Here is a 7,638-nt window from a genome sequence, read left to right on the forward strand (position 1 = left end):
CAGTTGCGTTTGCACAGTTCTTTCACTAAAATCCAGGGGGAAATGCACAATATAGTTTACAGAGGGTTGCTTCACAATAGCAGGACATAAAAACAGCAGTTGGTGCTATGTAGGGAAGAAATATTTTTGAAATGTCATTCCGGGGCCAAAAGTATGAAACCCGTCATATATCCAGGCACAAATACTCACTGCTGCACATGATTGTATTAGTGACTTCAGAATTGGGTGGGATTTTCTGTTCCTTTTTCTACCAAATCCAGCTCTTAGACATTCATGCTAGGAACCGTGTTTCTCTCAGTCCAGGAATCTGTTTAGGGATTTGGGGTCGTCACTGAGGAGGCTGCTTGGGGTGGGGGATTGTTTCCAGTCACAGCCTAACAGGCAGGGCCTGGGCTCTTCACACTGGGGACACCGGGTCTACTGCTAGGGACACACTGCTGGACGTCTGCACGCGGCGGCCACCACAGCTGCCTCCTCCTTCGGTGTGTCTGCCACAAATCTGGGAAAGAAATGCAGCATCATACGAGGGATTTCTTTAATGAGGATGAGTTCCTCGGAGTGACTGAGGGCTATGGCTGCTGCTCAGGCCTCTCCTTCCCTCTGCCAGATCCCATTATATCCTTCCTTATACACCAGCCTGAGGTTGGAAAAGCACACCCTCATGCCCCCGCTGCTCCCTGACCCAGAAACTGATCTCAATTTCACCCTGGTAGCTGAGTGAGGATGAACTGGAAGGTCTGAGTAGGCTGGAATCCCTGAGTAGGGCAAAACAAAATATACCTATCTCGGTCTATCTATCCCCTATCTCCCCCAGTCCCTTCCAGTCTTCTAATCATCTTCCATCCTAGTTGGGAGGACTAGCTCCCACTTGGAGCATGGCCCTAGGGCCTAGCCATATTTCCATATGAAGCTCTTCTTCATAGCAGGAGAAGGCAGTAGAAGGAAGCCTAAATCTCCCATTTCCTTTGCCCCTAAGTTGGGCCGACCCAAGTTGGGCTGGGTTAAGGCCGAGGTTGGTTGTGCAACCGAGCACTTAGGCTCCTGCAGCTGGAAACTACCAGGCTCTCTGTGGAATGATGACCGCCTACAGGGAGGCTGATTCTGCCCTATAAAGCTGTTTACTTCCCTAAAGCTATATAGGTCCTTCCTCTCTTGAGGTTGGGTCCATTCAGGTCCAGGAGCAAACTATCACTCAGAAAAGTTACTTTGAGAAGCTAGGGTTCATGAAACCAGTTCTCTCTCTTCCCGAGTGTGGGAAAGACTGAGTTAGGGGCAATTTGGATAAGAAAGGAATCTCTGTTTTGCTATGGTCCCCCTTTGGCCTTTTAGTTTGCATTTCTTTTTCTTCTCCTTCTCCTTCTTCTTCTTCATCATCATCAATGTCACATCAGGGAGAACAGCAGGCTGCAGGCAGCAGCGGACTTGCACCTTGAGGGCCTCTGCTGAAGCTGACTTGAGGCCTGGCTGTGTCTGGACAGGTGGCTCAGAGTGCAGAGATTCCTGCTCTTGTGTGAGGAGAGGAAAGCTGCAGAGAAGGAATCTCCTGGGTAGGGACTCTCTGTCCCAAGTTACCTAGGAGCAGGTTCTGCATCCAGGCCCTAAGCTGGGATCCTGGAAAACCTGCTCTGCTCTGCTGTAAGGTACCTGTTGCTTAAAGCTGCCTGGGGAGCCTTTGGGCCCCTGCCCTATTGTAAGTCTTGGGGGTTAGGTCTGGCTTCCCCTGGGGCTGCTGGATTCACCTGTCATTACGCTCACTGCCCAGGGACCCTGACAAACCTCCACAATGTGGGTCTGAAAAAGGGCGCTTAAGGTTCACTGATCTGTGTGTAGAACTTTGCAAAACTGCAAATAAGCGAGAAAATTTGTCTATTCTTGGGAAGGGAACTACAAGTTTGCACTTCACATGGAAGCATGAGAAAAAGTGTGTGTGTGTGGGGGTGACTTCTGGCCAAAAGCCCCACTGTAATCTCCAGAACAATTTCATTTCCTCTGCGGCACCCTGGCTACCCTAGCCGAGGCCTGCGAGAAGTCTGGGAGGAGAAGCAGCTTAAAAGCGGGGATGGGGCAGAGGAGAGGTGGTGAGGCCCTTAGCAAGGTCTCAGGTGAGGGCCAGGCCGGCTGCTGAGGAGGGGACCGACAGGATGGAAGGCCGCAGGACGGGGGGAGGGACAGAGCCACGTCTTTTGGAAGGTTTTGGTGTTTTCGAGAGGGGTTTTTCGCAGGAATTCGCACGGCCTGCCTCCGGGGCAGCCCGCTGGCGCTCCCCCCCCGCCCCTTCTCGCAGAGCAGGTCGCAGGGAGCTCGGGTTTCCTCGGAGGCCCCGCGCCCTGGCCGCCCGCGCTCCGCCCGCCTCGGCGCGCAGGCCTTTCCCGCTTGCTGAGAAAGGGAAAAGCGCGCGCCCCGGCTCGTGCGGGCTGGAGCGTGTCCGTGCCGAGGGAGAGCCGGTGCTCCGGGGGGAGCCAAAGTGCCCAGGCAGGCCCTATAAACCCGGCCGGCCGCGCAGGCGGGAGAAGGGACTCCTGTCGGGGCGGTCGACATCCCAGGCTGTCGCGCGGCTTCTGGGAACCCGCGGGCTACTGAGAGAGAAGCAGGCCCTGGGAAGCTCGTTCTCTCTCCCTCCAAAGGGTGGTTGGAACTTTTGAACCCTTTACTTTAAAGTGATTGATCGTGTCCCACCAGAGAGCGGCTCCACCCCCGTCCCCATCTCCACCGCCTTCCCTTGTCACCTCGGCTCTAAGTGTGCGCGGAGACACGCGGGCGCGAGGGTTGGCGCGTTTGGAGATGTGAGCCGCAAACGCGAGCATTTGTGTATGAATGCGTGTCAAACAAGCAGGGCCAGAGCGGCTGTCGCGATTTTGGATGAATCCTGGTGTAAGAACCCATTACGGGAGGGTAGGAATCGCGTCTCTGCGCCCAAAACCCTCTAAAAGAAAGACGCAAGCGACAGCTATTCCCAGGAAACCGTAGCGGCACGCCTACCTCCCAACATGGAAGTCCTCGCAGGAGCCGGGCTCCGCACTGGGAGCCTTCAGGGAACTCAGGATGAAGGCTCACAGCCTCTACGTGAAGTTGGTCATTAATTTGGGCTGCTCGGAGCCAGTAACACACTCAAGGCCTCTGGCTTTGGGAATTGTCTCGGAGCTGGGATCCCGGCGTAGGCGACCCAGGGCTGCGGATGGGAAATGCGAGTGTTGGAGGCTCTGGGATGTGTCTGAGTGGGCTGGGTAGAGTTCCCGGGGCAAAGGTTGGCTCTTCCTCGCCCCAAATAAATTCTTGGTTAACTAGTGTAGACTAAACACATTAATGTTATTAAATGGGGTAAAACAGAAGGGGTTGAAAGTGGGGGGCATGCCAACTGGACCCAGACCCGGTCCTACTTCTCTCACGGTGACAAGTCAGGATGCTTCCAACACGAAAATAGAAATGTAACATTCAACTGGACGAATTAATTTTTGACGGATTTACGGTATGATTTTCTTTCCAGCGGTATTCGTCGGTTCTTTCGATCAGTAGTGCGGTCCAAAGACAGAAATATAAACAAGCACTTTCTGCTTTGCGGAAACCCCTTAACAGTATCTCCCAAAGAAAGACCAAGACACTTTGTGAATTTTCCCCAGATAATGCCTCATATTCCGAATGACTGATCAGAGAACTCCGGTATTGTTAAATAAAATGAGAGGAAGGCGAGTGACGTGGGAGCCGAACAATGGCATTTCTGAATCAGTTGGCTTGATTGACGTTTGGGAGCTTCACGACCCCAGGGAATAGGACTCTTTACGGTGAATACACCAAAACATCAACCAAGATTAGAACTCTAGATCCTGTTTTAATCCCATTTCAGTCTAAATGACAGTGGGAAAATATAAAATCTAAGAGGAGAGAATTACTCCATCATATATTGACCTAAAGTTTTAATTGCTCCAAGGGGGAAATAAAAGTGGAAAACCAATATTCTTTTCATCACTTTAGGAATAGCACTGACAAGTAAAGCGTAAGTGTTTGGGAGGGTAGGTACGAAGAATATGTAAGTGGTGTAAAATATTTTATATTTATTTCGGGAGACATACTGGAGAAATGTATAGGGAGATTTTATGCATATGTAAGAGAAAAAATATAACCCCCTCTATTGGATAAAAAGTGAGGGTCATCAGCAAACTGATGCTAAGAAATAATTAGATACCTTTAAGGTGGAGTCTAAATTTCCATTATTATTTGGAAGTCTTCTCTATTTCGTGGGAGGGGAAATTATTTTAATGCCAAAAGTTGTGTTAAATGTAAATTTAACCCAGGAAATTGTTGAGAGCCAATCTTCAAGTTGGAAAAACGGAATGTGTTTGAGCAAAGTCTATTTTTAACCACAGAAAAGTGTGAGATAGTGTGGGCTCTGTGTTAGGTGGGAGTAGAGCCTATGGCAACTTTGCTTTACAAAAAACACTGATTCTTCAATGGAACTTATCCTCAAACCTCAGAAACTTGAAAAATAGGAAATTTTAAGTATTATATATTAAACTGAACCGATGGAACACAGAAAGACGAAGTTGTAGTAAAAGATGTTAGTTATATTCTCCCAATTTTTAGCACATAAACTACAGCAAAGGGGAATGTAACAGGAAGACATAAAAATAGACCAAATATGTTATAAATAATGGAATAGAAAGGGCTGTTGCACAATATAGGTTCACAATCTTATATTTTGAGTAGATTTTAATGAGAAGCCTCTCTGTTGCATGGAAACTGGGAATCATAAGAATTATATACGCAGCAAGAAGGAACAAAAATTAATTATTAGGAGCTCAGTAATCACCAAATAAACTCTGAGCTTTGAGGTTAAAAATAGACGACTATCTTCATGTTCAATTATACAGTATCAATTACTAATACAACTGATGTTTCAGCATCTCAGCGAGACAAGATACCATCTTCTATGGAGATATCTTGGTATTAATTAATGACTGCTTTATTCTCATTATTCACAAGGAAAAATAGGGGTCGTGTCACATTAAAATTAAGATTATCTTAGTTTATCTGGACCCTTAAACAAAGGTCATTCAAAGTAATTATATTTTGAATTAACAGAGGTAGGCAATTTATCTCGTTATTATTTTTGTTGTTGTTCAAAGACAGAAAATAAAGATCAGAAATAAGCAAAGTTTCATTTCTGAAGATAGAAAGAACCAAACAAACATGTCTTGACTTTTGCAATATTTCCCTTGCTAAAGGGGGAATGAGGGAACTGTATAAGACGTGACTTTGCAAAGTCAAGTCCTTTTTAACAGACTCGGATCGAAATTCTTGCTATGCAACAAGGATTCAGGTTTGATTAATTTTCTGCAAGCAACGTGACAGCGGTGTTTTAAAAGATTAATTAAAATTGAAGTGATAGGGAGCAGGAATTCAACCTGCAGAGGCGTCCCAGGCGCCTTGGGGGGTTTTGCAAGCGAGTCCCAAGCTCAAACTACGGGCTTTCCCGAGCCTGGGACGCAACTCCCCGTCTCCTGGAGAGGAACGCGGAATTTGGCAAGGCGCCCGCCTGGCCGCCTGGCATCCCGAGCTGGCCGCCAGCTCTCGGGGGTGGGGACGGGGTGTGTCCCGGGGAACCCACTGCCGAGAGGACTGCTGGCGCGGCTCTCGACGAGCCAGTGAGGTCCAGGGTCACGCTGAGAGGCCGGAGGGGACTCCAGGAAGCCTCACGCTGATGGCCCCGGGCCTCCCAATCTCCGGGGAGAGGGGGACACCTATTTTGTACCCGGGCTCGTGCGGAGCCCCCTCTACGGTCGCGACCGTGCGGGGCGCGTGGAAGGCGAAGGCGCATCCCCAGAGCCGAGGACGTGAAGGGCTCAGCCGTTGGGCTGCGGCTGCCGGGCCGGGGCGCAGGCCTGCACCGGCAGTCCTGCCTCGTCGGCGGAGACTCGGGACTCTGGGAGGCCCTTCACTGCCCGACTCCCCTTACCTCTCCGCTCACTCCCGCCCCGGCTTCTCCCTCCCCCCGCCCCCCCCGCAACCCTGTCCCCTCGCTCCACTACGCGACGCCTTCGCCGGAGTAAGAAATTAGCTGCTTGCAACTGTAACTGTACTGAAGGAGATACAATCGCGGGAGCCCTCGGGGTCGCGCGCGGCAGAGAGGCGATGCGGGTGGCGCCCCAGAGGGTAGGTGGGGGGAAGCCGGGGGCGTTTGTTTGCACTTCGCCTCCCCGGGGCGCCAACTACAGTGTCCCTTTCTCTCTAGCTGAGGGGCTCAGGTCCTGACCTTGAGGCCGCGCCGCGCGGGGCTGTCTCCCGGCTGCAAGGGCGGGCTGTGTTGCGCGCCAGCGGGTCTCCGGGCCGCCCGGCGGGGGCGCTGGCCGGGCGGCTTCCCGGCTGGGGCGGGCCCTCCGCCCTGCGGCGGCGCCGGGAAACCCCTGCCTCTGCGGCGGGTCCCCGGGGACGCAGCCTGAAAGTGTCCCCGGGGATTCTCCGTGCCGCGGTGGCAACGTGGTTTCTCCTCCTCCTCGCGTCTGCCTCTCCCACCCTCTTCCCGGAGACCTCGGAGCGGCGGCGAAGTGGGAAGGGAGGCGGGTAAACAGACGGCGAAGGCCTGGGAGCGGGAGCTGGGGGACTCCGGGTCGAAAAGGAGGCACTGGGATGCGGAGAGGGGGCCGGGGGCCAGGGGGACTCGGCTGGGGAGGGCTGGGGCGGGGGGCGAGGCGAGAGTCCCCTCCCTTCTGAGTGGCGCAGGGGGAACCTCTTTCCTGGGGAACCCCCACCCAGGAGCTCCCAACGTCGAGAACAAAGGGTCTGGGAAGCACGGCCGGGGTCGCGGAGCGGAGGTGCAGGGAGGCAGGAAGGCAGGCGGTGGGGGCAGGGGAGGACGCCTCGCCACATTTCCTCTCCCGGCCGAATGACGGAAAAGCTCCCTCCAGCCAACGCCTCACTGAGGCCGCTTCAGAATCCGGGAGGGTTCGGGTTCCTTACCTAACGGCTGCACTCGCTCCCTTCCTCCCCCAGCGTCCCCACCCCCTCCAGGGACTGCGGCCCGGGAGCCGCAAGGCAGGCGACGCGCCGCGGCGCGGGCGGAACCGCGGGGCAGCAGCGCCCCCTGCAGGTGCCGGGCGCCTCTGCAGCTGCCGCTCCGACTCTTTAAGGTGGAAACGGCCTCGTTCCCTACCCGCGCGTTCGGCTCTCCCGCAACCATGCTTCCACCCGCGGAGTCTCCCTCGAGAAGCGGGCCTGGCAGTCCAGAACGGTCGGAGGCTGCTGGCTCCTACTGCTATTTCCTTGACCCCCTTGGCCCCACTACCTGTAGGTCCTCGTCCGCGGATGAGCCGGTATCGATTTCGACAACCACCATTGATAATATCCTGCTGGTATAAAAAGAGGCGTAAGTCACGCGTCAGGGCTGAAAGCCGAAAACGGCGTTTCTTTAACTTGAAAGAAAACTTTTATTTTCGTTTATTAAAAGCAGAAGGCCACCAGGAAAGGGTCGCGGGGGGTTGGTGACCTGTCCATGGGCTTTTCAGATCCAAGTGTTCAGGATGAGCCTGGCCGGTCCCGGAATCGCATTCAGCGCCCACACCCCGCAAACTCTTGGGCAGGTGCCGGTGCAAGAGGCCGGGGAGGAGCGGCGGGCCCACAGGGAACCTCTCCTTGTGCACCTCCGGC

The sequence above is a fragment of the Orcinus orca genome, chromosome 2 (genome assembly GCF_937001465.1).
Source record: "Orcinus orca chromosome 2, mOrcOrc1.1, whole genome shotgun sequence".
In the NCBI taxonomy this organism is placed as follows: Eukaryota; Metazoa; Chordata; class Mammalia; order Artiodactyla; family Delphinidae; genus Orcinus; species Orcinus orca.